Raw genomic sequence first — 27,168 nt, 5'->3', positions numbered from 1 at the left:
TACATCGGGATGTATCTCAGAGGATATACATCGGGATGTATCTCAGAGGATATACATCGGGATGTGTGTATCCCAGAGGATATACATCGGGATGTGTGTATCCCAGAGGATATACATCGGGATGAGTGTATCCCAGAGGATATACATCGGGATGTGTGTATCCCAGAGGATATACATCGGGATGTATCTCAGAGGATATACATCGGGATGTATCTCAGAGGATATACATCGGGATGTGTGTATCCCAGAGGATATACATCGGGATGTGTGTATCCCAGAGGATATACATCGGGATGAGTGTATCCCAGAGGATATACATCGGGATGTGTGTATCCCAGAGGATATACATCGGGATGTATCTCAGAGGATATACATCGGGATGTATCTCAGAGGATATACATCGGGATGTGTGTATCCCACAGTATACACAGTGATGTGTATCTCAATGTATATACATAATGATGTGTGTATCTCAATGTATATACATCGTGAGGTATCTGTATATACATTGTGAGATATGTATCTCAATGTATATACATTGTGAGGTGTGTATCTCAATGTATATACATCGTGAGGTATCTGTATATACATTGTGAGATATGTATCTCAATGTATATACATTGTGAGGTATCTGTATATACATTGTGAGATATGTATATCAATGTATATACATTGTGAGGTGTGTATCTCAATGTATATACATCGTGAGGTATCTGTATATACATTGTGAGATATGTATCTCAATGTATATACATCGTGAGGTATCTGTATATACATTGTGAGATATGTATCTCAATGTATATACATTGTGAGGTGTGTATCTCAATGTATATACATTATAAGGAGTGTATCTCAATGTATATACATTATAAGGAGTGTATCTCAATGTATATACATTATAAGGAGTGTATCTCAATGTATATACATTGTGAGGTGTGTATCTCAATGTATATACATTATAAGGAGTGTATCTCAATGTATATACATTATAAGGAGTGTATCTCAATGTATATACATTATAAGGAGTGTATCTCAATGTATATACATTGTGAGGTGCGTATGTCAATGTATATACATTATAAGGAGTGTATCTCAATGTATATACATTGTGAGGTGCGTATCTCAATGTATATACATTATAAGGAGTGTATCTCAATGTATATACATTATAAGGAGTGTATCTCAATGTATATACATTATAAGGAGTGTATCTCAATGTATATACATTATAAGGAGTGTATCTCAATGTATATACATTATAAGGAGTGTATCTCAATGTATATACATTGTGAGGTGCGTATGTATATACATTACGAAGTGTGTATATCAATATATACACCTTGAGGTATGTATCTACACACTGTCAGGTATATATCTCACAAAATATACATCGTAAGTTGTATATCTCTCGGTATATACATTCCCTGGTTTACTTATGTCATTGTTGTATATATTAAAGTATTCTTGATGTCAGTTTACATGAGAATTACAACGTTAATGATCATGGTACAGTCGCTAGGCTTCAAACTTAACATTACAACGTTAATGATCATGGTACAGTCGCTAGGCTTCAAACTTAACATTACAACGTTAATGATCATGGTGCAGTCGCTAGGCTTCAAACTTAACATTACAACGTTAATGATTGAACATTAAAATGGTATAAAATACCGACAGGTTGTTAGGTAAGACACATATGCAACAGTTAGGTATCTTTATTATGAAACGTTTCGCCTACACAGTAGGCTTCTTCAGTCCAGTACAGAAAAGTTGATAGAAGCAGAAGATACTTGAAGACGATGTAATCAGTCCATCACCCTTAAAGTTTTGAGGTGGTCAGTCCCTCAGTCTGGAGAAGAGCATTGTTCCATAGTATGAAACAATATGGAGATGAAGTGAAAGGATGGAGCTTATATAGCGCCAAGAGGTGAGACGTAGGCCACTAGGAGAGGTAAGAACTCCCACTACTACAACTACCACTACAACTGTTACCACTACAACTACCACTACAACTGTTACTACTACCACAACTACCACTACTACAACTACCACTACAACTGTTACCACTACTACAACTACCACTACAACTGTTACTACCACAACTACCACTACAACTGTTACCACTACAACTACCACTACAACTGTTACTACTACCACTACTACAACTACCACTACAACTGTTACCACTACTACAACTACCACTACAACTGTTACTACTACCACAACTACCACTACTACAACTACCATTACAACTGTTACCACTACAACTACCACTATTACCACTACTACAACTACCACTACAACTGTTACCACTACAACTGTTACTACTACCACAACTACAACTACCACTACAACTGTTACCACTACAACTACCACTACTACAACTACCACTACAACTGTTACTACTACCACAACTACCACTACTACAACTACCACTACAACTGTTACTACTACCACAACTACCACTACTACAACTACCACTACAACTGTTACCACTACTACAACTACCACTACAACTGTTACTACTACCACAACTACCACTACTACAACTACCACTTCAACTGTTACCACTACTACAACTACCACTACAACTGTTACTACTACCACAACTGCCACTACTACAACTACCACTACAACTGTTACCACTGCAACTACCACTACTACAACTACCACTACAACTGTTACCACTACAACTGTTACCACTACAACTACCACTAATACAACTACCACTACAACTGTTGCCACTACAACTATTACCACTACTACAACTACCACTACAACTGTTACCACTACAACTACCACTACTACAACTACCACTACAACTATTACCACTACAACTACCACTACAACTATTACCACTACTACAACTACCACTACAACTGTTACCACTACAACTACCACTACAACTATTACCACTACTACAACTGCCACTACAACTGTTACCACTACAACTGTTGCCACTACAACTATTACCACTACTACAACTACCACTACAACTGTTACCACTACAACTGTTGCCACTACAACTATTACCACTACTACAACTGCCACTACAACTGTTACCACTACAACTACCACTACAACTATTACCACTACTACAACTGCCACTACAACTATTACCACTACAACTGTTGCCACTACAACTATTACCACTACTACAACTACCACTACAACTGTTACCACTACAACTACCACTACAACTATTACCACTACTACAACTGCCACTACAACTGTTACCACTACAACTACCACTACAACTATTACCACTACTACAACTACACCTATTACTACAACTATCCTACTACAACTACTACCACCACAACTACTATTACTACAACTACTGCTCTGCTACTACCACTATTATTCTACTACAACTACAATAACTACTGCTATTACTACTTTATCCAGTTCCTCGGATCAAGAGCCCTGCCTCAGCAGGCGACTGCATATCATGGCTGTGATCACGACCAATGAAACACCAATCTGTATCTCTGGCGGGAAGAAATAACCAATTAAATCCCGAATTTCAATTTATGACGTCATGGAAAAGTACTTCCAAATCAACCGACTAATCAGCAGTCATTACGTCATTGATGATCAGCTAATCAGAATGCGTAAAATGCAACTGACGTCATAGTGTGAGGAGGTGAAGGATCCCGGGCGAACTGCCGCCTCAGTCACGCACTGGACAACATGGCGGAGGGGAGGACGCTACCCTGGTAAGCACTTTTTGTGCAAATTTCTTGTAAGTTACTTGTCCTTTACAGTTGAAAATACTTGTACAGGGTAGTATATATGCTACATATGTATCTGAAGCAATAACCATGTAAGGTATACCTGAAATTAGTGATTGTAATTTTTCGACTTCCAAGCCCTAACGCCCCATTTCTTTTATTTCCAGTAAATAGCTTCGTTGGAGACTGAAGGTTTTTCTCCGCTATCAACTCGTAAGTTATTAAAAAATTTATATGACTAGATTTATCTTCGTTAGAAATTTTAGAAGAAACGTTAGAAATTCTAGAAGAAAGTCGCCATTTTGTTCTGCATCCCGGTAGCGACGATGATAGGCTTTAACCCCGAGGAAATATAGCAACCATTACTTACCATTACCACCCATTCCCATTGCTTCCCATTACCTCCCATTACTTCCCATTAGTTGCCATTACCTCCCAGTACTTCCCACTACCTCATTACCATTACCTCCCATTACTTACCATTACCTACCATTACCTCCCATTCCCATTACTTCCCACTACCTCATTACCATTACCTCCCATTACTTCCCATTCCCCGGGTACTGTCAAATATAATGATTTAACACTAAATTGGTTATTGGTGTGTAAATTTACTGGTGTATAAGATTAATGTCACTACCGGTGACTGATGTACGACTGTCATGTATGATACAGTTTATTAGTCTTAAGTTATTACTGGTGATAATTTACTACTTGTCATGTGCATGATTTATTACTGGTGTGCAAAATTTATTACCGGTCAGGTGCATGATTTATTACTATTTATTGCACGATTTATTACTCGTCAGGTGCACAGTTTATTACTGGAGTCATGTGCACGGTTTGTTTCTGGTCATGTGCACGATTTGTTTCTGGTCATGTGCACGATTTGTTTCTGGTAATGTGCACGATTTATTACTGGTCATGTGCACGATTTATTACCGGTGTCGTGCTCAATTTATTACTGGTGAGCACAACTTATTACTGATCAGGTACATGATTTATTACTGGTTTCATATACATGATTTATTACTGGTTTCATGTGCATGATTTATTACTGGTTTCATGTGCATGATTTATTACTGGTTTCATGTGCATGATTTATTACTGGTTTCATGTGCATGATTTATTACTGGTTTCATGTGCATGATTTATTACTGGTTTCATGTACATGATTTATTACTGGTTTCATATACATGATTTATTACTGGTTTCATGTGCATGATTTATTACTGGTTTCATGTGCATGATTTATTACTGGTTTCATGTGCATGATTTATTACTGGTTTCATGTGCATGATTTATTACTGGTTTCATGTGCATGATTTATTACTGGTTTCATGTACATGATTTATTACTGGTTTCATGTACATGATTTATTACTGGTTTCATGTACATGATTTATTACTGGTTTCATGTGCATGATTTATTACTGGTTTCATGTGCATGATTTATTACTGGTTTCATGTACATGATTTATTACTGGTTTCATGTACATGATTTATTACTGGTTTCATGTACATGATTTATTACTAGTTTCATGTGCATGATTTATTACTGGTTTCATGTACATGATTTATTACTGGTTTCATGTACATGATTTATTACTGGTTTCATGTACATGATTTATTACTGGTTTCATGTACATGATTTATTACTGGTTTCATGTGCATGATTTATTACTGGTTTCATGTACATGATTTATTACTGGTTTCATGTGCATGATTTATTACTGGTTTCATGTGCATGATTTATTACTGGTTTCATGTGCATGATTTATTACTGGTTTCATGTGCATGATTTATTACTGGTTTCATGTGCATGATTTATTACTGGTTTCATGTACATGATTTATTACTGGTTTCATGTGCATGATTTATTACTGGTTTCATGTACATGATTTATTACTGGTTTCATGTACATGATTTATTACTGGTTTCATGTACATGATTTATTACTGGTTTCATGTGCATGATTTATTACTGGTTTCATGTGCATGATTTATTACTGGTTTCATGTACATGATTTATTACTGGTTTCATGTACATGATTTATTACTGGTTTCATGTGCATGATTTATTACTGGTTTCATGTGCATGATTTATTACTGGTTTCATGTGCATGATTTATTACTGGTTTCATGTGCATGATTTATTACGGGTTTCATGTACATGATTTATTACTGGTTTCATGTACATGATTTATTACTGGTTTCATGTGCATGATTTATTACTGGTTTCATGTGCATGATTTATTACTGGTTTCATGTACATGATTTATTACTGGTGTGAACGTTTTATTAGTGGCGTCACATGCACGATTTATAACGTGTCAAGTGCACGAGTTATTACTGGTGTCAGGTGCATAATTTACTGGTGCTATGTTAGTCTATGTATATTATAATTATAATTATCAATTGTACTTCGGTCTTTAATTTGGGTATTAAAGTATTCTTAACTGTTCGTGAATAAGTTCATGGAGCCATTAGGATCCGCGTGTAATCGATAGGCTTTAAACCAACCCCATTTTCCTTGGATCGAACCCTAATGCCTCTTCACAGGCGCTATTTGACTCCTACGGGTTTAACGTTTTCCCTAATTAAAAAATTAATATTTGCTGTGAATACCTAACCTGGGAAAGGGCGGGGAGGGGGTCCTTCATGTGGGCGAGGGGCTCTTTATGCAAAGAATTTAAAGTAATCCTTATGGTTATAATTGACCATAATTTTTAAAGGGTTGGACTGGCAAGCCAGAGGAAGGCCTCGGTCAGATAATCGAAAGCTTCAACGGCGGGTCATCAAATGAGACCTGCGCCAGGAAACACTTCTGTTTCTTGACGAACCTTAACTAACCTTCTCTTGCTTGAATCAAATATATTTCATGCCATTTGTCAGGTGTTCTATGATTACGGGTTTAGCACTTCTCGTAATTTCATTAATTCAGAGGGCCTCTTTTTTTTTTTACAGTATGGATTTCTTATATTTATTATTAATTATTATTCACCAGGTGTACTTCATTGATATAGGTATTATTCTTGACTGGTGGTGAAAGTTATATGGAACTATAAGGAACGTATAATCCATAGGCTTCGGATCACCCCCGTTACCCTCAGGCTTTATCCAGGCCAGTGAGAGACTTAATCCAAGGAACTGGACTTGTCGTCACTTTTCTTGGATTGAACCATAATGCCTCTTGTCACAGGCGGTATGCGACTCATACGGGATTACCTGGAGTTTACCTGGAGAGAGTTTCGGGGGTCAACGCCCCCGCGGCCCGGTCTGTGACCAGGCCTCCTGGTGGATCAGCGCCTGATCAACCAGGCTGTTGCTGCTGGCTGCACGCAAACCAACGTACGAGCCACAGCCCGGCTGATCAGGAACTGACTTTAGGTGCTTGTCCAGTGCCAGCTTGAAGACTGCCAGGGGTCTGTTGGTAATCCCCCTTATGTGTGCTGGGAGGCAGTTGAACAGTCTCGGGCCCCTGACACTTATTGTATGGTCTCTTAACGTGCTAGTGACACCCCTGCTTTTCATTGGGGGGATGGTGCATCGTCTGCCAAGTCTTTTGCTTTCGTAGTGAGTGATTTTCGTGTGCAAGTTCGGTACTAGTCCCTCTAGGATTTTCCAGGTGTATATAATCATGTATCTCTCCCTCCTGCGTTCCAGGGAATACAGGTTTAGAAACCTCAAGCGCTCCCAGTAATTGAGGTGTTTTATCTCCGTTATGCGCGCCGTGAAAGTTCTCTGTACATTTTCTAGGTCGGCAATTTCACCTGCCTTGAAAGGTGCTGTTAGAGTGCAGCAATATTCCAGCCTAGATAGAACAAGTGACCTGAAGAGTGTCATCATGGGCTTGGCCTCCCTAGTTTTGAAGGTTCTCATTATCCATCCTGTCATTTTTCTAGCAGATGCGATTGATACAATGTTATGGTCCTTGAAGGTGAGATCCTCCGACATAATCACTCCCAGGTCTTTGACGTTGGTGTTTCGCTCTATTTTGTGGCCAGAATTTGTTTTGTACTCTGATGAAGATTTAATTTCCTCATGTTTACCATATCTGAGTAATTGAAATTTCTCATCGTTGAACTTCATATTGTTTTCTGCAGCCCACTGAAAGATTTGGTTGATGTCCGCCTGGAGCCTTGCAGTGTCTGCAATGGAAGACACTGTCATGCAGATTCGGGTGTCATCTGCAAAGGAAGACACGGTGCTGTGGCTGACATCCTTGTCTATGTCGGATATGAGGATGAGGAACAAGATGGGAGCTAGTACTGTGCCTTGTGGAACAGAGCTTTTCACCGTAGCTGCCTCGGACTTTACTCTGTTGACGACTACTCTCTGTGTTCTGTTAGTGAGGAAATTATAGATCCATCGACCAACTTTTCCTGTTATTCCTTTAGCGCGCATTTTGTGCGCTATTACGCCATGGTCACACTTGTCGAAGGCTTTTGCAAAGTCTGTATATATTACATCTGCATTCTTTTTGTCTTCTAGTGCATTTAGGACCTTGTCGTAGTGATCCAGTAGTTGAGACAGACAGGAGCGACCTGTTCTAAACCCATGTTGCCCTGGGTTGTGTAACTGATGGGTTTCTAGATGGGTGGTGATCTTGCTTCTTAGGACCCTTTCAAAGATTTTTATGATATGGGATGTTAGTGCTATTGGTCTGTAGTTCTTTGCTGTTGCTTTACTGCCCCCTTTGTGGAGTGGGGATTAACGCTTTCCCTGATTAAAAATCTAATTGGCTGTGAATACCTGACCAGGAAAGGGGGGGGGGGTTATGCAGAGAGTTAAAGCAATCCTCTTTCCTGTAAAACATTATTTCCTGCCATTTCCCAGGTTCTCTATGATTACGGGTTTAGCTCTTCTCGTAATTTAAATAATTCAAGGCTTTTTTTTTTTTCTTGTATAGATATCACCTATAAGTTTGACGCTTCTCCAGGATTATTATATTATTATTTGTCCACCGAAGTGGTAACCCAGAAGGGGTCATACAGCCCCTAGGGAATGAATATATATCCACAAGTGGTAAACCACTAGGGGGTTGTTCAGCATATGGACAGTGAGAGGTAATCAGAAAATCAGATTTAATGCAAGTAATGGCAATTCTAATTCCTTTGATCAAGAGCCCTTAATCAGCAACAAAAAATACCCCCCCCCCCCGGCCTCTCCTTGAAGGGAAATCTCGGTAGACTGGATTTTCAAAAAAAAAGAAAAAAAAGTTGCGTGCTTTCCTGATATTTTACCAATTGTTTTTTGTTTTATTGTAAGAACTTTGAGATTTGACTATAGTTCAAGGTCTCCTTGTCAGCGCTGTATGATCCTTCTGGGTTTAGCGCTTAGTTTTGATAATCGGCTCTCCCTGCAACTTTTTTTTTAATGTTGGTAATATAACTTCTATTTAACACTATGTCTTAAAATGAATTCATAATAGTGAGTGGACACATTATTTTACGAATATTTCTCCTGATATTTGTGCATTGAGTAGAAGGGTATGCACAGAGAAGTTTGTATTATATATATACGGTAGGGTTATAATTGAAAGAATTAGAGGTAAGACAATGTAGGATTGCGGATGAGCAAGGAGGTTTTAGAGTGGGTAGGGGATGTGTAGATCAGGTGTTTACATTGAAGCATATATGTGAACAGTATTTAGATAAAGATAGGGAAGTTTTTATTGCATTTATGGATTTAGAAAAGGCATATGATAGAGTGGATAGAGGAGCAATATGGCAGATGTTGCAAGTATATGGAATAGGTGGTAAGTTATTAAATGCTGTAAAGAGTTTTTATGAGGATAGTGAGGCTCAGGTTAGGGTGTGTAGAAGAGAGGGAGACTACTTCCCGGTAAAAGTAGGTCTTAGACAGGGATGTGTAATGTCACCATGGTTGTTTAATATATTTATAGATGGGGTTGTAAAAGAAGTAAATGCTAGGGTGTTCGGGAGAGGGGTGGGATTAAATTATGGGGAATCAAATTCAAAATGGGAATTGACACAGTTACTTTTTGCTGATGATACTGTGCTTATGGGAGATTATAAAGAAAAATTGCAAAGGTTAGTGGATGAGTTTGGGAATGTGTGTAAAGGTAGAAAGTTGAAAGTGAACATAGAAAAGAGTAAGGTGATGAGGGTGTCAAATGATTTAGATAAAGAAAAATTGGATATCAAATTGGGGAGGAGGAGTATGGAAGAAGTGAATGTTTTCAGATACTTGGGAGTTGACGTGTCAGCGGATGGATTTATGAAGGATGAGGTTAATCATAGAATTGATGAGGGAAAAAAGGTGAGTGGTGCGTTGAGGTATATGTGGAGTCAAAAAACGTTATCTATGGAGGCAAAGAAGGGAATGTATGAAAGTATAGTAGTACCAACACTCTTATATGGGTGTGAAGCTTGGGTGGTAAATGCAGCAGCGAGGAGACGGTTGGAGGCAGTGGAGATGTCCTGTTTAAGGGCAATGTGTGGTGTAAATATTATGCAGAAAATTCGGAGTGTGGAAATTAGGAGAAGGTGTGGAGTTAATAAAAGTATTAGTCAGAGGGCAGAAGAGGGGTTGTTGAGGTGGTTTGGTCATTTAGAGAGAATGGATCAAAGTAGAATGACATGGAAAACATATAAATCTATAGGGGAAGGAAGGCGGGGTAGGGGTCGTCCTCGAAAGGGTTGGAGAGAGGGGGTAAAGGAGGTTTTGTGGGTAAGGGGCTTGGACTTCCAGCAAGCGTGCGTGAGCGTGTTAGATAGGAGTGAATGGAGAGGAATGGTACTTGGGACCTGACGATCTGTTGGAGTGTGAGCAGGGTAATATTTAGTGAAGGGATTTAGGGAAACCGGTTATTTTCATATAGTCGGACTTGAGTCCTGGAAATGGGAAGTACAATGCCTGCACTTTAAAGGAGGGGTTTGGGATATTGGCAGTTTGGAGGGATATGTTGTGTATCTTTATATGTGTATGCTTCTAGACTGTTGTATTCTGAGCACCTCTGCAAAAACAGTGATAATGTGCGAGTGTGGTGAAAGTGTTGAATGATGATGAAAGTATTTTCTTTTTGGGGATTTTCTTTCTTTTTTGGGTCACCCTGCCTCGGTGGGAGACTGCCGACTTGTTGAAAAAAAAAAAAAAAAAAAAAAAAAAAAAAAAAAAAAAAAAAAAAAAAATATATATATATATATATATATATATATATATATATATATATATATATATATATATATATATATATATATATATATATATATGCGCAAAACAACCACTCTGAAAGTATAGAGAAATTCCAAGCGCTTTCGTGACTACTCACATTATCAAGGAACTATGAAAGTAAAGCATCCAAGGAAGCTATATAAGGGGTCTGGCCGGCACCTCACTATCAGATCCCACAACGGTTTAAACACCTGACGTGCGCCGACCCAACTTGGATAGGTCCTTGGCACAACTCACCCCACAAACTATTCTACCCAAGAAATAAGAAATTTTAAAGATTATTTGTCCAGTGTATTATTAAATTCTTCCCAAATTCTATTAATTATAAATGGATCTAATTTATATAAACCAAAGGAAATATTCATATTATTGTCAAAACTGCTTTTTATGAAACAAGATTCAATTATATTCCTGTCGACCATGGACTTGCTTGATACTACTTTCTCAACTTTTTGAAAATCAATTGGATGGTTAAAATCTCTTACATGAATAAATAGAGCATTGGAATCTTGTCCAGTTCTAATGCTATATTTATGTTTTAATCTTAGTTCGAGATTTTTACCAGTTTGACCATAATAAACTTTATCGCAAATTTTACAAGGAATCTTATAGACATCCATCAGCATTTTGGGGGGAATTCTTTATCAAAAGTTTTTTTACTGTATCAAGATTTTTGAATACAACTTTAATATTAAAAGTCTTAAGAAGAGAAGGCATATCAACCAAGTTTTCATGGTAAGGGAGAACCAACATATTTTTAGTTGAATAAGGCTGGTTGTCCCTTTTTGGATTGTAAAAAGTATTTCTAGCAACTTTAAAAGATTTATCAATTACATTTCTTGGGTATTTTAAATCATTACCTATTTCATAAATTTTGGATATTTCCTCATCTATGAACTCAGGACTACAAATTCGTAAAGCTCTCAGAAACATTGATGAGAAAACAGACAGTTTGACTCTTATCTTGATGCGAGGAATAATAGTGGACATAGGAACAGTTATTAGTAGGTTTTCTGTAAATTTTAAATTTGAATTCATTATTACCCTTAATAATTAAAACATCTAGAAAAGGCAATGAGTTATTTTCTTCAAACTCAACAGTAAAGTTTATTGAATGGGCTAAGCTATTTAATTTTCCAAGGAAATGGTGTATATCTACATTTTTGGGCATAAGACACAAAATATCATCAACATATCTGAACCATTTAGCTCTATTAGGGAGGATTGTGTTAAGTAACCTTGTTTCAAAAAATTCCATGTATAGGTTACTAAGAACAGGTGAAAGGATTTCCCATTGCCATACCAAACTTCTGAGTGTAAAATTTATCATTAAATACAAATTTTGCATCAACAATGCAAAGTTTAATAAGTTTAATGATAGTAGGAACTGGCAATGGTAAATCATAGTTAACGAGTTCTTCAGATAAGAAACTTAATAAATCATCAACAGGAACTTTCGTAAACAAGGAAGTAACATCAAAACTAACCATGTTAAAATCATTTAAGTCAGTCAAGGAGCTTAATTTATCAACCAAGTCTGTTGTTTTTAACATTAAAGTTAGAAATTTTGCCAACAATAGGGCTCAAAATATCAACAAGCCATTTGGATAATTTATATGAAACTGACCCTATGGAGCTAATAATTGGTCTGACTGGATTCCCTGGTTTGTGTGTTTTTATTAGTCCATACATGTAAGGTAAAGATGGATTAGTGGAAGTAAATTGATTGTTTGACTAATTCATCTTTGCCTTTCAGTAGAAGTTTTATTGTTTTATTGAAATTGCTGTTAACGGTTTCTAGGGGATTTTTCCTAAGTTTAGAATAGGTTTCAGTATCATCTAAGAGATTATTCATTTTTTCTTGGTAATCATTTTCTTTCATAATTACTATTGCATTTATTTTGTCTGCTTTAGTAAGGCGCAAATTTTTATTGTTATTAAGTGTATCATAAGACTTAAAGAATCTTTGAGGGCAATTGGGAATGTTTGGTTTTAACATAGAGCTATATACCATTCCTTTACTAATATTAATTTCATCAGAGGATAAATCAGAAAATTTTTCAAAGTTACAAAAGGCTTTTGCAATTTCAACATTATTAAGTTTTTTTGAAGTTGCAAAACTTAAGCCAAAACCTAGAGCAGCAGTTGTATGTTTGTCTAAAATTTCATCTGATAAGTTAATTACAAAATTGTTATTAGCATGCTTTGTCCAATCACTATTTTCAATTAAAATGTCTAATTTTCTTTCTCAATATTTTGAATGCTTCCTTCTCCTGTATTTTAGTTATTTCAATGTTTCTGAAGAATAATTCTCATAAAATCATCAAAAGGACGATCTCTCATGTCAAGGAGTCTATTGGGTAAAAGACTTGGGCAGAACTTGTTCATTTAAACAATTTTTTAAGAAATTAAGTCGAATTTTTAACTTGTGGGACTTGATCAGTGCAGAAGAAAACTGAAACAAAAGATATATGATTAGGAAAGTTTATCGAGAACATTCTGAAGAGTCGTGTGGTATCCATTAATTGTAATTAACTTATCAGATGAAATTTTAGACAAACATACAACTGCTGCTCTAGGTTTTGGCTTAAGTTTTGCAACTTCAAAAAAACTTAATAATGTTGAAATTGCAAAAGCCTTTTGTAACTTTGAAAAATTTTCTGATTTATCCTCTGATGAAATTAATATTAGTAAAGGAATGGTATATAGCTCTATGTTAAAACCAAACATTCCCAATTGCCCTCAAAGATTCTTTAAGTCTTATGATACACTTAACAATAAAAATTTGCGCCTTACTAAAGCAGACAAAATAAATGCAATAGTAATTATGAAAGAAAATGATTACCAAGAAAAAATGAATAATCTCTTAGATGATACTGAAACCTATTCTAAACTTAGGAAAAATCCCCTAGAAACCGTTAACAGCAATTTCAATAAAACAATAAAACTTCTACTGAAAGGCAAAGATGAATTAGTCAAACAATTTACTTCCACTAATCCATCTTTACCTTACATGTATGGACTAATAAAAACACACAAACCAGGGAATCCAGTCAGACCAATTATTAGCTCCATAGGGTCAGTTTCATATAAATTATCCAAATGGCTTGTTGATATTTTGAGCCCTATTGTTGGCAAAATTTCTAACTTTAATGTTAAAAACAACATAGACTTGGTTGATAAATTAAGCTCCTTGACTGACTTAAATGATTTTAACATGGTTAGTTTTGATGTTACTTCCTTGTTTACGAAAGTTCCTGTTGATGATTTATTAAGTTTCTTATCTGAAGAACTCGTTAACTATGATTTACCATTGCCAGTTCCTACTATCATTAAACTTATTAAACTTTGCATTGTTGATGCAAAATTTGTATTTAATGATAAATTTTACACTCAGAAGTTTGGTATGGCAATGGGAAATCCTCTTTCACCTGTTCTTAGTAACCTATACATGGAATTTTTTGAAACAAGGTTACTTAACACAATCCTCCCTAATAGAGCTAAATGGTTCAGATATGTTGATGATATTTTGTGTCTTATGCCCAAAAATGTAGATATACACCATTTCCTTGGAAAATTAAATAGCTTAGCCCATTCAATAAACTTTACTGTTGAGTTTGAAGAAAATAACTCATTGCCTTTTCTAGATGTTTTAATTATTAAGGGTAATAATGAATTCAAATTTAAAATTTACAGAAAACCTACTAATAACTGTTCCTATGTCCACTATTATTCCTCGCATCAAGATAAGAGTCAAACTGTCTGTTTTCTCATCAATGTTTCTGAGAGCTTTACGAATTTGTAGTCCTGAGTTCATAGATGAGGAAATATCCAAAATTTATGAAATAGGTAATGATTTAAAATACCCAAGAAATGTAATTGATAAATCTTTTAAAGTTGCTAGAAATACTTTTTACAATCCAAAAAGGGACAACCAGCCTTATTCAACTAAAAATATGTTGGTTCTCCCTTACCATGAAAACTTAATTGATATGCCTTCTCTTCTTAAGACTTTTAATATTAAAGTTGTATTCAAAAATCTTGATACAGTAAAAAAACTTTTGATAAAGAATTCCCCCCAAAATGCTGATGGATGTGTCTATAAGATTCCTTGTAAAATTTGCGATAAAGTTTATTATGGTCAAACTGGTAAAAATCTCGAACTAAGATTAAAACAACATAAACATAGCATTAGAACTGGACAAGATTCCAATGCTCTATTTATTCATGTAAGAGATTTTAACCATCCAATTGATTTTCGAAAAGTTGAGAAAGTAGTATCAAGCAAGTCCATGGTCGACAGGAATATAATTGAATCTTGTTTCATAAAAAGCAGTTTTGACAATAATATGAATATTTCCTTTGGTTTATATAAATTAGATCCATTTATAATTAATAGAATTTGGGAAGAATTTAATAATACACTGGACAAATAATCTTTAAAATTTCTTATTTCTTGGGTAGAATAGTTTGTGGGGTGAGTTGTGCCAAGGACCTATCCAAGTTGGGTCGGCGCGCGTCAGGTGTTTAAACCGTTGTGGGATCTGATAGTGAGGTGCCGGCCAGACCCCTTATATAGCTTCCTTGGATGCTTTACTTTCATAGTTCCTTGATAATGTGAGTAGTCACGAAAGCGCTTGGAATTTGTCTATTCTTTCAGAGTGGTTGTTTTGCATATTCTGAAATCACATGTTTACTGTGATCTTATTGCATATATATATATATATATATATATATATATATATATATATATATATATATATATATATATATATATATATATATATATATATATATATATATATATGAAGGCTTACTCAGCCCTGTAACAACTTCAGTAAGTATTACCAAGGCTGGCTGCTCCTCAGGAAAATTAATGAATAGAAAAAGAATAATAAGTCAAATATAAACACTATTATTTAGAAATGAAAGTATAAAACAGTTAAATATGAATTTTTGTCCTACTTGAAAGAGAAATGAAAAATGAAATATAAAAATATCCGAATTCAACGCTAATATATACAGTTAGACTGGTGTCTGATGCTGTTGACACCGCGTGTTGTAGAAATTGTAGCCGTTGTTGATGGGGGGGGGTTCACATGTTGAGTGACAACCCAACGACTAGTTCTTCAGTCTCTAGCCTTGAATAGTCCGTCAAGATGATAGGAACGCAGGTCTTTCACCACTGCAAAGATGAGAGGTAGTTGCCTGGGGTTGACTACACTTAGGTATGCAATGACGTCTCAAATGGTACGTCAATATGTAACAAGATACAAGCAGTAAAACGATAATCTTCAGTGACTAAACAAATATAGACTCCCCCCCCCCCTTGAAAAACTACCACTTAGTATACTCATTGACATCTCTTATACATTTATTTATTTATTTTATTTATTTATTTTATTTATTATAAATTTGAGCACACATACAGAGGTACAAAAAAATACAGATAAGAGCAGCATGCCAAAGCCACTTATACTATGCATAGCATTACGGGCTGGCTTAAAATTAACTTAAGATTAACTAAGCAATGATGAAGTCAGTGATAAAACATTAATGTAAACAGATAACTATAAAGCACAAGTGAGTATTACAAAGACAGGTCATATGGTTGCATTCAGTCATATGAAGGATTCTGTTAGGTAGTGTATTTAAAAAATAATAAAGTTAGATTCGGTTTTAGGTTTAACATTTATGTGATATAATTGTGAGAAACATTTAAGATATACAATTTATAAGGTTCAGTTATTCAGTATTTATTTGGTTTTGGGTGAGTAAGTGATCTTTGAGTAGAGACTTGAATTTATAAACAGGTAGTGTTTCTTTTATATTTACAGGTAATGAATTCCAGATTTTAGAGCCTTTTATGTGCATTGAGTTTTTGCATAGTGTGAGATGAACACGAGGAACATCAAAGAGTGATCTGTGCCTTGTGTTATGGTCATGTGTTCTGTTGAGGTTGGCAAGGAGATGTTTGAGGGGAGGGTTAATATCAGAGTTAAGTGTTCTATGTATGTAATAGGTGCAGTAATAAGTATGGATGTTTTGTATGGTGAGTAGGTTTAGTGTATTGAATATTGGTGGAGTGTGCTGCCTGTAGTGAGAATTTGTTATCATTCTAACTGCAGCCTTTTGTTGGGTAATTAGTGGTCTGAGATGGTTAATTGTTGTTGAGCCCCATGCATAAATTCCATAGGTGAGATAGGGGTAAATAAGAGAGTGATATAGGGCCAGGAGGGCTGACTGTGGAACATAGTACCGTATCTTCGATAGTATGCCTACAGTCTTGGAAATTTTCTTAGAAATTTGTTGTATATGTGTATGAAATTTGAGTCTATTATCAAGGTGGATTCCTAAGAATTTTCCCTCTGTTAGCTTTGTGATAGGTGATCCGTTTATCATTATGTTAAGAGGGACATCTGTAGCTCTGTTACCAAACTGAATGAAGTAGGTTTTGTCAATGTTTAGTGTAAGTTTGTTAGTCCTCATCCAGGTAGATATTTTCTGTAATTCGGTATTTACAGTATTGGCTAGTGTGACTGGGCTCGGGTGAGAGAAGACGTATGTAGTGTCATCTGCAAATAGTGTGGGTTTGAGTAATTGCGAAGCATTTGGAAGGTCATTTATGTATAGGAGAAAGAGAAGAGGGCCAAGGACACTTCCCTGTGGGACACCAACTGTAATTGGTTGCGCAGAAGAGTTTGCCCCATTTGCGTACACATATTGGCTTCTGTTGCTGAGGTATGACTTGAGGTAGTTGAGGGAGTGCCCTCTTATACCATAGTGTGACAATTTTACGTGGAGCAAGTCATGGTCAACTGTATCAAAAGCTTTACGTAAGTCAATGAAGATCCCCAGTGGGACTTCTTTTTTCTCTATTGCAGTGTATATATGTTCTAGCATGTGTATAATAGCATCATTAGTATTTTTATTAGGCCTGAATCCAAATTGGCAGGGGTTGAGTATGTTTTGGGAGATAAGGTAGGAGTAGATTCGTTTATGAATTAATTTTTCGAAGATTTTTGAGAGAGGGTGTAAGTTGGATATTGGCCTATAGTTATTCAACTCTGTTTGGTCTCCTCCTTTGTGGATCGGGGTGACCCTTGCTATTTTGAGTACTGTAGGGAAGGTGGAGGATTCGATGGATTTGTTAAAGAGTGTTGCAATAATTGGAGATAGCACTTGTGACACTTTTTTGTATATAAAGGGTGGTAAGGTACTTAAATCTCCTGCCTTGTTTTTTAGTGCATTGATAATAAGGGAGACTTCGTATGGGTTAGTCGGAGCTAGGAACAGTGTGTTCGGGTAGTTGCCGGTGAGGTAGTCATTTGGTGGGGTATCTGAGCTTGGTATTTTATTGGCAAGGTTTTGTCCTATAGTGGAGAAGAAATCATTGAGTCTGTTTGCTGTTTCTGTTGGTGGGAGTTGGGGTTCATCTGATTTTGCTAATTTTATTTCGCTATTTCGTGATATTTTTTTTGTTCCCAGAATTTCTGATAGGGTTTTCCAGGTCTTTTTTATATCACCTCGTAAGTTGGATAATCTGTTCTCATAATACAATTTTTTTGCCCTTCTTATCAGGCTGGTTAGGATTGACGAGTAACGTTTTGTTTGGTCTCTGGTTATGTGACCCATTCTGTACTGTTTTTCATATTGGTGTTTTGTATTTATGGATTTGAGAATGCTGGGTGTTAGCCAGGGACTGTTCAGTCTCTTTGCTGTCATCTGTTTAGTTTTTTTAGGGCAGTGCTTGTTATAGAGGTATTGGGTCTTTTTTAGAAAATTATTAATACATTCGTCAATATCTGTATAGATTTCTAGCTCAGTGTGCCAATCAATGTTTGCTAATGCTGTTGTGAAGTTATTAATGGCTGCCTCATTGTGAAGTCTGAAGGTGACTTTAGTAGTGTCTTGGGGTAGTTTACCAAGAGTTGTTATGAGGAAAGTAGGGTAGTGGTCTGTGGTATTATCTGTAATTATGCCAGATTTTAAAGGGGATATGGTGTTGGTCCAGATGTGGTCAAGTAGGGAAACACTAGTCTCTGTAACTCTTGTAGGTTTTGTTACTGTTGGTAGTAACATGCAGTTACTCATTGTGTTTGTGAATTCAGTAACGTGTGGGTCCTGGTCTTGCAGGAGATTTATATTGAAGTCACCTGAGAGTAGTAAGTGATCTTTGTTCATGCGTGCATCAGTTATCATACTTCCTAGATTTTGACTAAATTGGCTAATGTTTGACTGTGGAACTCTGTAGATGTTTATCAATGTGAGAGGTTTTTGTAGGTATTTGGATTTGAATTTAGCTATTATATATTCCCCATGTTCATCCCTTGTGCAAGTATTAGTGATACATTCTAGTTGGTCTGAGTAGTATATGGCTGTGCCACCCCCTTGTTGGTCTGGCCTACAGTTGTGTATGGCTGTGTAACCAGGAATGGCATAGACATCTGTACTATCAGGCTTTAGCCAGGTTTCAGTTAGTGTAATGATGGACATATTGGCATGTAAGGAATTTAGTAATGCTATGAGGTCATCGTAATGCTTGCTTAAAGATCTGATATTGTAGTTAAAGACAGTTATGTTGTTGTTGGCACTGAGAAGTGCCTTTGATTGTTCTGCAGTGTAGTAATTACAGTAACTGTTTGATTCATTTAAGTCATTAAATAAGAGGTTGGTATCAGGATCAATGCTTGTAATCATAAGATTTGTAGTGAATCTATAGTTAGAATTAAGTATAAAACAAAGTAAATAGTCTTAAGCTAAAAAAGAGCACCTGAATTATTTTACAAATGTAAAAATAATGAGCTAAGGGACTAATACAAATAAAGTGATGATCATATAATAGAGCTTGGGAATATGATAGTAGGTAGTACTATAAAGGTAATTTTTTAAAGTTAGAATTATAGTTTAAAATTATAATAAAAAGGGACTAATATAGGTTGTGGTGAAGAATAAAGTGGTAATCAAATAAATGAGCTTTGGAATATAATGGCAAAATTGTGAACTTATTCTACTTTACCACCTGAGAATAGCACCTTGATTATTTTAAAAATTGTGGATATATAAACTAGGATAGTTATATAAAGCTAAAATATATAAGGGACTAAAATTAAGTAATGGTAAGCAAAGTTAAATGGACAGATGGTAGGAATTATAATATAAACTTATAATATAAAAATACAATTTGAAATGGTACTTGCAATTGCACTAGAGTCTGGTATAGGTTGTTGACAAGATCAAGATTATAACTATAGATTTAAATTGACAAAATAAAATTCACAATTAAAGTACCAAAAGAATAATAGTAAAAAATCACAATGGTAATGTCTTGGTTATAATATGATAGTAAGATGGTAGACAGGTACCCAGGTACACAGGTACAAAGGATAATACAAAGGTTGGGGTTGAATATAAAAACTTGAAAATTTGGCAACAAAATGTTATGGAAAGTATAAAATAATGTTTAATGTACAAAAGTAAGATTGACTGGTAGTAAATATGGTGTTTAATAAAATTTTAGTAAGTAATAATGATTACAAAAAAGTGAAAAAGTAATGTTTATTTCATTCAATATTGCACTGGTAGTTATACTTGAGGTTATATGGCAGTACAAGGTAATTAAGAGTAATCTAGGATAGTAAATGTGGTATTAAAACAGGTAAAGGTAATTAGACAAGTAATGGTTATTAAATGTCAAAAATGTTAAGGGTAAATAGAAATTTTAGTAAAAATGATATTTATTAATTTTAGTAAGTAATATCAATTGACAGTATTTAAAAAAATAAGAGGTAGTAATATGGACAGAGAAAGTATCAATTCAGCTAATGTTCAAGCGAACAATAGTAAATAAGAAAATCACATAAGGTGATTTATGCTTACTAGTAAAATTACAAAATGAGGTAGTTGAATATTTAATTACTAAGAGATTGTACAATGAAATTTGAACAATAATGGAGCAAAACATACACTACACTACGTAGGCTTTTAAGTTGGACATTGTTTAGTTATTCTCTGTAAGATTAGTATCCCTGAGAAATCGTGATAGATCATTCTCGTTCGTGATTGTGTACAGTTGACCTACATTTGTTTTCCTAACTAGAATTTTCCCATCCCGTGTGAAGCATTGGTGTATTGTGTCATTATTCTCTCGCTTAAGTTTTCTGACTCTATACAGGAGGTTCTGACTTTTTTGGTAAGACACTCGTTTATGTATACCTCTTTCTTTACTTTAATAGATGCAATAATTAAGTCTTTTTTCCTGTCATGTGAGTGGAATCTAAGCATAACACTTTTTCTACCATGGGATCCTAGTAACCTGGCTTCTTTTATTTCAGACTCTGGTACAATAACACTAGTTTGGTCCTTTATGATCTGCAGAGTAATTTCTTTACTGTTTGTTTGGTTCATATCACTGGGAAAAAGTGGACTGTTAACTATTACTGCGTCCGATAGTTTATCTTGCTCAGTTTTATCTTCTTGGAGAGCAAAGTAGTCACTGAACTGGTTATCTAAGTTGTTCTTCCATTGTTTTACTGCTTCTTCAACCTTTGTATTAAGAGATATTATTTGTTGGGTATGGCTATCTATGACTGTTTGGATGGTCTTGTCACAGTTAGTCATTCCAGGTGTTGATAACTTTTGTTCAAGACTGAGGATTTTGTTTTCGAGTTGTGTCATCCTGGTGTCTTGTTTTGTTAGCGTCTCTCGAAGATTCATATTTTCAATAACTAAGTTGGAGATGCATGACTTTAGGGTATCTGGACCGTTGGTCATACCTGAGAGACTACTTGGTAGGTTGAATCCGGGGAAGAGAGGGGAGGATGGGCTGGTGGCAGCCATGTTTGTTGTTATTGTTGTGGTGTCGCCTTGAGTTGTGGTGAGTGGGGTGGTTGCTGGGCCGGCGTCCTCCTGACTACACTTGTTGAATAGTTGATTTTTCGGTGTTTTCTTGCTGGCCTTGGTGCTGTTTCCTCTTAGATTGCGCCTCATAATACTACAGGAATTGTTGTTGTTAAGAAGAAGTTGTAGTATACAAAGCTTAGGGTTACGTTGTTCGGCTGGCAGCGGGGTGTTGCTTTCGGTTTGTGTGCAGTCTTCCTTTGATCTCTATTATTTTCGATTTGTAGGTTTCACTGTTGGTAATCTTTGGTCATTCTGGGTGCTACGTTGGGTAGTGCAGTTTTGCTTGTAACTAGGTCATCATAGGAGCATTGGTAGCTCTGGTAGTTGGAGAAAAGTACGGAGCTTGGAAGTCGCTGCTGCCGCTGCCGTGCCGAAATCAATGGGCTTACAAAATATCCCCCATCCCCTATGCTTTTTATCTCTTTAGTCCTAAGCTAAAACCTTATTATACATTTCATCAATCAATATTATATTACAATAAGCATAATAATATCAATACTTATCATCCGACTAATAAGTGTACATTATTATCACCCTGATTTCCATGAAATTTACATAAGAATTAATACATATATTGACAATCCTCACAATCCTTCCTGCCTTCTAAATACAGTGTACATATATTCAATGACCTTTCGTTATGATCCAATCATATTTACATTACATTTCTCTTTTTCCCCAGTGCAAGATAAATGCCACTTGCACTTGACGTCACAACACATTACATTTGTTCGTATAAAATAAGAACTAACATAATAACTTATAACAAAATATAGATAGTAATTATTTGACAAAGTAAAGAATACCAACTAATATGGTAACAGTACACTAGAAATTGTAACTCACACACTAATACATATTCCCATTTTTTATGTATTATCATGTTCAACAAGATGTATATATTTATTAGCAATATTCCAGAGCATTATGAGACTTACTCTGTCACGCACTAAGTTACACAACATAACTTAAGGCTCCTAATAAAACATGTACCGGGCAGTACTACCTCAATCATTAACAAAACCAACCTGACAAAAGACGCTTCAGAAAGCCATCCCCTGACCCCATGCTATCTGTATTAAAAACCACAAAACCACATTCCTTTCCATGCTCAAGTTCGTACCTGACGTCGAAAGTCATAAAACCCCTGTTTCTTAACCAAATGTCACCAGTTCACCCCCCACTACGCCCCCCTCATTCCTAACGACTTTACACCCATATGCTCCACTACCACACACTTTTATTCCACCTTCCATCCTCCACTAATCTCAAAAAAGAACAAAAATGCCAGTTTAGGGAGAAAACAGCCCAATCCAGCTCTAAACTACACCCAACCCCAACATTACACCTACCGTCAGATTACGATAACCCAAGGGAAAACTTTTTACCCACAACCTCCCATATAGTAGCCTATTTCTGCATGCTGTACGGTACACACTCGCCGCAAGCGCCCGCACCCTACATTCACCCCCCACCTCCCGCATGCACCAAGACACATACAAAAAATCTGCCACTACATGCATCACTGCCCTCCGAATGTCCTTGGAAACCCCTCCCACATCAAAATGCAAAGCCCTCAGTCGAAATGTTTCTCCCCCCTCCCGCCACTATACCCAAAGCTCTCGCTAACCATGTCCTTACAAAACCCAAATTTTCACAAAAATGTATAACATGAAAAGCCGTCTCCTCTTCCCCACAATGCAAACAAGTGCCAGCACCTACATAACCCATTCTATATAGCGCTGACCTTGTGGCTAGAATTCCCATAAAGAATCTATAAACCACTTCACGAACCCTTGGCTATAATCTGATCTTCCGAAAGTCTTCCCAAATGCCCTTCCAATCATACATCGGGTACGTAGCTGCTCCCTGTATCACTGTACCCTGCCAACCTGTCCTCCCCAGCCTACTTACCCTCACTTTTTGCTTCCATTACTGCCAACAAATTTCGCACCATATCTTCACACTCCAGTAGTGCCTTCCCCTTCCACCATTTTTGCACATCCTCCATGACCTCTCCCACCCTTCTGCCCCTCTCCCCTCCCACCCTCAAATACCGCTGCTTCACATACACTGCCTTCACTCTTGTGTCCAAAGGTATAAGACCCATCCCACCCTGCCGTACACCCATCATCACCACCTCCTTCCGTAGCCATGGCTTCCCATAACCCCACACATACCTCAAAACTACCCTCTCCAGTTCCTGAATATCGCACGACCTCAGGGGATATATTTCTGCCACGCCCCACACCTTACTGTACACAAGTGTATTTACTACCACCACCCTCTGCTGCAATGTTACATCCCCAGCCCTCCACCCGCGCATCCTACCCATCGCTCTACTCACAACTTCCTTTGAATTTATTCTCTGCGCCTCCCTAGCGTCCGCCATATACACAACCCCACATATCTTAATTCTGTCCACTACGTTCCACCCATACTGTTCCCCCAACCCCCCCCACCCACGTGCCTACTTCTAATAACTTTGACTTTGCTCCATTAACCCTCATCCCTGTCGCCCCGCCAAAAATCTATTATACGTCCCACATTCCCCAATCCTATTTCGCCTCCCACCAAAACTGTGGTGTCATCCACATACCCCACAATACCACATCTCCCATGTCCCACCTCTCCCTGTTCCCACACTCCTTCCTCTATAAGCCTATAAAAAGGGTCCTGCATGCATGCAAAAAGGATTTGAGACAAGGGGCAACCCTGTTGCAAACCCATCCCCATCTGCACCGGCAACCCTAACTTCCCATTAACCTGTACCCTGACCGTTGCAGGCGTATACAAAGTAGTCGCCCAGCGCACAATCTCATCCCCAAAATCCTGTTTTTGTAAAATACTCCATAACATATGTCTATCTACACTGTCATAAGCCTGCTTCCAATCAATCCCCAAGATCCCTCCCCCTTGTCTACCCTCCACAAAATCCTTAATTCTTCCATGCCCCTCACGCATACTTCGACCTGGAATCCCACACTGACCTCTATGTAGGACTCAGTCAAGCACTTTTTTCATACGGTTACTTAAAACCTTCGCAAAAACTTTAATCTGCACACATGAGGGAGATCGCCATAAAAGCACCCAAGGTCTCCCCCCCCCCCGTCCCTTATAGACCAAAACTACTACCCCCGTGCTCTGCGATTCCCCCAACACTCCCCTTTCCTTCATACAGTTAAACAACAGGACCAGACATTCCTTCATACAATCCCAATGTGTAATATAGAAATCATTAGGAATTCCATCAATGCCCGGGGCTTTTCCCCTACTCAAGCCCATTACCGCCTCCTTCACCACCTCACTGATCCTACCCTTCATTACCGCTCTCTCCTCCTCCCCTAAAAAGCCTCGAATTCCTTCTCCCAGAATCTCTCCCTCCCTCTCTCCCCCTGCTTAAAATTCTCCCTAAACCAATGATCAGCATAATTGCTCATTCCATCGGTGGTACTAAGTACCTGCCCCATATGTGTAAAGTTTGTCTCCTTCAACAGTTTCTTTAGTTACCAGATGACCCAAGCTGACATTCCAACAGTTGTTGGGAGCTGTGTGTCATTTGATTTCCATTTGGTCGGAGCCCCACACGTCACCTTTCGGGGTGAAGAAAAGGGGGGGAGGGATAGCAGGAGCTAGACTGACTCTGCCGGGCAATCAAACTATAGTCACCATATACTCGCTCGCTACTCCTATCTGTTGAACTTTTCCCTCACTATATATATATATATATATATATATATATATATATATATATATATATATATATATATATATATATATATATATATATATATATATATATATATATGTCGTGCCGAATAGGCAGAACTTGCTATCTTGGCTTAAATAGCAACGCTCATCTTGCCATATAGGACAAGTGAAAATTTGTGTATGCAGTAATTTCGCCAAAATCATTCTGAACCCAACGAAAAAAATAGATTTGATTGTGTTTGTTTAGTACTAAATTATTGTAAACGTATTTAAAATAGATTTAGTTGGGTTAGGGTAAAATAAATTGCTCTTGTTATAATAAGGTTAGGTAAGTTTTCTAAGATTCTTTTGGTGCAAAATTAAAAATTTTTACATTAACAAAAATGAAAAAAGTATATTTTTAAACGTATAAGAGAAAATTTTAGAAAGGAATTAATTTTAAATGATTTCTTTCTAATTGATCAGTTTTACATATTCGGCACGACACATATATATATATATATATATATATATATATATATATATATATATATATATATATATATATATATATATATATATATATATATATATATATATATATATATATTAGGGATGTGTAATGTCACCATGGTTGTTTAATATATTTATAGATGAGGTTGTGAAAGGAGTAAGTGCTAGGGTGTTCTGGAGAGGGGTGGGATTAAATTATGGGGAATCAAATACAAAATGGGAATTGACAGTTACTTTTTGCTGATGGTACTGAGCTTATGGGAGATTCTAAAGGTTAGTGGACTAGTTTGGGAGTGTGTGTAAAGGTAGAAAGTTGAAAGTGAACTTAGAAAAGAGTAAGGTGATGAGGGTATCAAATGATTTAGATATACAATTTTTTTTATCAAATTGGGGAGGAGTAGTATGGAAGAAGTGAATGTTTTCAGATATTTCGGAGTTGACGTGTCAGCGGATGGATTTATGAAGGATGAGGTTAATCATAGAATTGATGAAGGAAAAAAGGCGAGTGGTGCTTTGAGGTATATGTGGAGACAAAGAACGTTATCTGTGGAGGCAAAGAAGGGAATGTATGAAAGTATAGTAGTACCAACACTTACATGGGTGTGAAGCTTGGGTTGTAAATGCTGCAGCGAGGAGGCGGTTGGAGGCAGTGGAAATGTCCTGTCTAAGGGCAATGTGTTGTGTAAATATTATGCAGAAAATTCGGAGTTGGAAATTAGGAGAAAGTGTTGAGTTAAAAGTATTAGTCAGAGAGCTGAAGAGGGGTTGTTGAGGTGGTTTGATCATTTAGAGAGAATGGGTCAAAGTAGAATGACATGGAGAGCTTATAAATCTGTAGGGGAAGGAAGGCGGGGTAGGGGTCGTCCTCGAAAAGGTTGGAGGGAGGGGGGCAAAGGAATTTTTGTGGGCGAGGGGCTTGGACTTTCAGCAAACGTGCGTGAGCTTGATAGGAGTGAATGGAGACGAATGGTATTTGGGACCTGACGAGCTGTTGGAGTGTGAGCAGGGTAATATTTAGTGAAGGGTTTCAGGGAAACCGGTTATTTTTATATAGCCGGACTTGAGTCCTGGAAATGGGAAGTACAATGCCTGCACTTTAAAGGAGGGGTTTTGGGATATTGGCAGTTCGGA

The 27,168-nt window shown here is 36.8% G+C and overlaps 1 long non-coding RNA gene across 1 annotated transcript in view; it reads left to right on the top strand.

Annotated features, from left to right (window-relative positions):
- The first annotated feature begins 3,687 nt into the window (after positions 1–3,687).
- The window catches only part of LOC138854581 (uncharacterized), a 38,187-nt gene continuing 14,706 nt past the window's right edge, over positions 3,688–27,168 (top strand). The window contains exons 1-2 of the long non-coding RNA XR_011393762.1: positions 3,688–3,745; positions 3,902–3,947. This is a non-coding gene — a long non-coding RNA (uncharacterized lncRNA). The remainder of the gene's footprint in view (positions 3,746–3,901; positions 3,948–27,168) is intronic.

The sequence above is a fragment of the Cherax quadricarinatus genome, chromosome 4 (genome assembly GCF_038502225.1).
Source record: "Cherax quadricarinatus isolate ZL_2023a chromosome 4, ASM3850222v1, whole genome shotgun sequence".
Taxonomy (NCBI): Eukaryota; Metazoa; Arthropoda; class Malacostraca; order Decapoda; family Parastacidae; genus Cherax; species Cherax quadricarinatus.
The sequence above is the reverse complement of the archived record's forward strand: the minus strand, read 5'-3'. Positions and strand labels throughout refer to the sequence as shown.